This window comes from Lagenorhynchus albirostris, chromosome 1 (genome assembly GCF_949774975.1).
Source record: "Lagenorhynchus albirostris chromosome 1, mLagAlb1.1, whole genome shotgun sequence".
Classification (NCBI taxonomy): Eukaryota; Metazoa; Chordata; class Mammalia; order Artiodactyla; family Delphinidae; genus Lagenorhynchus; species Lagenorhynchus albirostris.
Window position 1 is genome coordinate 54,821,192 of NC_083095.1, and position 4,549 is coordinate 54,825,740.

Sequence of the window (4,549 nt, forward strand, 5' to 3'; positions counted from 1 at the left end):
GGCTTTGTGTGTGTCCATTGTTGTGAATTGACCCAAGCTAACTTTGTCATGCTTAACTCTTAGGTTCTTTTAGGTAGATAGTGGCCACAGAAGTTGAATTGGATTTGGGATAGCCACTCCTTTACATCCTGATTACCAGGTTATAATGAAAACATGTCTTAGGCTAAATACTGCTGCACATTTAGACACTTATTAAAGAAACATTCATTAACAAAGCAGGCACAAAAGAGTTCAGTTGATAAGTTCATTGCAGTCCCAGCTTTTTATCTTTTTAGATTCTTGAACCAGCCTTATAAGAGGGTTTACTTGAGGCAGACATGGCAACATTCTAGAGGTTTCTGTTATTTTTATGGCCAGCATCAGATAACCAATAGACCTCCTAAAGGAAGAGGTGTAAACCTAGGTACTATCTTTAAGGAAGTTGTGAACTACAGGCCTGAAAGGATTCTGATAACCTGTCCATACAAGGGTTGGAAATGTATTTGTAGACAGTCTACATATCTTGAAACTTTAATTTCACCAGTAAGAGCAACTTTTTGGTATCATGTTAGGCTACAAGCCACTATTTCCCAATAAATATCCCTGACATTTAGTATACTAATTAGCAAAACATTGGATACCGATCAAATTATGGATAAGAGATGTATTTGTAGCTGCCTTGAGAATGGGTTTCCTGGTTAGCATGCCAGCTAACCATCCCTCAGATGCATTCTTAATAAGGGCAACTCCTAGAGTTGAAGTAGAAACTTAACACATATGCTGAAGTATTTAAAGTATTATAGATGACATATGTTAATACATGTTTTGAGAGTGCATATTAAAATATTGGATTTAGATTTCGTGACTGGATGCCTTTGAAGTTCTGCTTTTTAATTCTAAGACATGCACAGATAGCTCTTACATTACCCAGAAAATCTGTCAGCAGACAGTTATTAAGAGCTTAATATGTTTAAGACATGATGGAAGGTATAGAGGAGTAACAAGCCTTATCTTACAATCTGCTTGAGGAATGAAAAAGACACCTCGGTTGCTTTTTGGGGGTTTTTTTGTTTTGTTTTTTTCAGGGAGGGAGAATTGAAGAGATAATGCTACTCTAGCAGAGCTCTACTGGTGCCTCTCATGTTCTTTCTAAAATTACTAGATGCTTCTCTTGTTTGGGGCCAGTGCAGTAATGGAAGTAGAAGTTTCAACTCAGTTTGGAAGACTGTGATGAGAGGATTGTAGGAATCAGCAATAGACTCATAATGGGATAAAAAACCCGTTCCAGGTGTCCAAACTCAAGGCTAGGAGTAAAATTGAGTTCTGCGTCAAGGTAGTATTAAAACAGTACACATGGGTTTTGATATGTCTTCCAGGCTTTTTTTTGAGGTCGGGGGGGTGTTGTGTCTTCGTTTCTGTGCGAGGGCTTTCTCTAGTTGCGGCGAGCGGGGGGCTACTCTTCGTCGCGGTGCGCGGGCCTCTCACTGTCACGGCATCTCTTGTTGCGGAGCACAGGCTCCAGGCGCGCAGGCTCAGTAGTTGTGGCTAACGGGCCCAGCCGCTCCGTGGCATGTGGGATCTTCCCAGACCAGGGCTCTAACCCCTGTCCCCTGTATTGGCAGGCAGATTCTCAACCACTGCGCCACCAGGGAAGCCCCTTTTTTTCCCCCTCTTTTTAATAGAAATGGAATCTGCATGTACCCATCACCCAGCTTCAACAATTAAGCACATTTTGTTAATCCTACTTTTCCTTATCTATTCACCCTTTTATTTTTTTTGGCTGAAATATTTTAGAATCCCAAACATGCAATATAATATGACTGGTAAATGAGGCTGCATCTATAAGTGATAAGGACACTTAAAATTTTCATTCTGTAAGCTACACCAATATAATCACACTTAAAAATTGAATACTTTTATTTAGTATAGTCTGTATTCAAATTTCCCTTATTGTCTCAAAATTTTTTTCTGTTAGTTGGTTGAGTCAGGATCTAAATAAGGTTTATACATTGCATTTGACTGTTACATCCCTAAGTCAATTTTAATCTCTACCAGTCACTGCCCTCCTCCCCCTTTTCATGCCATTTACTTGTGAGTAAATGTGATTGTTTGTCTAGTAGTTTGTCCCACATTCTAGATCTGGCAGATTGCTTTTTGTGTGTTTTGTTTGACTTACTGTCCTATTCTGCAAATGTTCTATAAACTAACTGATGGCTGCAGAGTCTTCATTAGATTCAGGGTTTTTTTTTGTTTTTTGGTTTTTTTGCAAGCATAGTTGATGCTGCATATACCTCCTATTGTATTGCATCTGAGGCATATTATGTCTGGTTATCCCACTTTCAGTGATGCTAACATTAATCATAGTTTGGGTTCAGTTGTCAACCTGATGCCTTCGTTATCAAGTTCCCCATCAAACTCTCACCAGATGGTTTTAGCAGCTATTAGTGACTACTGCTGGATCCATTATCATATTGAGTTGTAAAATAGTAGTTTTCTAACTCTGCCATTCCTTCTGCATTTATTAGCTGGAATTATATAAAGGAAAGCATTTCCTCATCACTTATTTGGGTACCTTGAGACAAGGTCTATTAAGGAAAGGCTGGGGAAATTGTGCGATTCATTCCTTTATCAATCTTTAATGAATTAGTGCCCTAAAAAACTCCAAAGGTGATCGTGTCATGAACTCATGATTTTTTTTTAATATATTTGTTTGAATATATGTTTCAATCAACACATCTTAAGCCTATGTATAAGATTAAGTTCCATTGAAAGCCTCCTTGCTTTTAAAGAATTATTTTCACATAATTTAAAATAAAGACAAACTTAACAGAGAAATTGTAAGAGTAATACAAAAAATTACTATATACCTTTCTCAAGGTACACCAGTTTTTGACATTTTGCCACACTTGTTTTATCATCCTTTCATCTTTTTCAAGCCATCTGAAAGTAGGTTGCATACATTGTCTTTTTATCCCTTAAGCACATATGTCCTAAGAATAAGGATATTCATTCTCTTATTAACCACAGTTCAGGTATCAAATTCAAGCATTGTTGTGTTTTGGCTTTTCCTTTTCCTTTTCTTCCTCAGATCTAGAATCTCTAAATGGTATTTAGAGATCCCAAGGTTTTGCTTGTGTTTTCTGCTACTGAGTTGTCCTTGCTTGTAGGCTATTCAATAGGCAGAGTCAGGAAATGCCTCCTTTAAAATTTTACTTTATTTTACTTAAATTCTTTTATTTTAATCGTTTTTTTCTTAGCTTGAAAATCTTGGTTTCTATCAACATTAACATAATTTAATTACCTATTTGATTTGTTTTACAACATACTTATAATGTTTTCAGAATAATACTGGTATAAATAATAAGACCAATGAATGTAGTTGAGTCCTTTGTGACATTTTTTGTCCTTAGACTATATTTCACAAGGATCAAAAATAAAAACACTGGTTTTAGAGTCAAATGAAGTAATATTTTTATTTGGTTAAAGCATAATTGATTCATGTACAGTGAGGCTATTTTAACTGAGGTTTTAATTTTTAGAAATATACTTTCTAATCTAATTTTATTTCTAAATTATATGGAATATTTACTTGACTACAAAGTTGAAACTATACGAGAAGATGCATTCACGGAAGTTTTGTCTGCATTTCCATCTCTTTCACTCTGTTCATTTTTATTACTGTATAGGTAATCATTTTTATTAGATGCTTGTTCCATTATTTCATTTTGAAAAAATCCTTCCCCATTTCCTTACCAAAAAAATAGCATACTATAAAAACACTTTTTTCCACTTAAAATATTCTGGAGATTATGTCATGTTAATATATTGAGATAATTCTTAATCTTTTTTACGATTACATAGTACCTCGCTGTGTAGATATACCATAGGACTTTTATCTAGTCTTGTGCTGATGGACATTTGGGTTGTTTTTAGACTTTTGCATTTACAAATAATGCCACAATGAATCGCCTTGTGCGTTTGTGTTTTGAGCACAGATTTTTAGAAGTGGAATTTCTGGGCTGTAGATGATATGCAATTTTCCTAGATCATGCCTCTTTTAGTTAAGGCTGCCATAGGCTAAATACCACAGACTGAGCAGAAATTTATTTCTCATAGTTCTAGAAGATGGAAGTCCAAGACCAGGGTGCCAGCATGGTCAGGTTCTGGTGAGAGCTTCTTCAGGGTTGCAACCTGACAACTTCTCATATCGTCACATGAAAGAGAGTAGAGAGGGGGAGTAAGCTCTCTCATGACTTTTATAAGGACACTAATCCCATTAATGAGGGCTCCATCTTCGTGACCTCATCTAATCATGATTACCTCCCAAAGAGCTCACCTAATACCAACACGGCAGCGGTGTGTGTGGGGGGGCGGGGGTAGGGTTTCAGTATTTAAATGTCGAAGAAACACAAACCTCCCGTCCATAACATTGCCCAATTCTCCCAAGACGTACCATTTTCCATTCCCATCAACAATAGAAAAGAGTACCTTATAGGCTGTTTTATTAGTTCACCTACTCAGGGTCCTATTAACAGGTAACACTTGGGGGCTTCCCCGGTGGTGCAGTGGT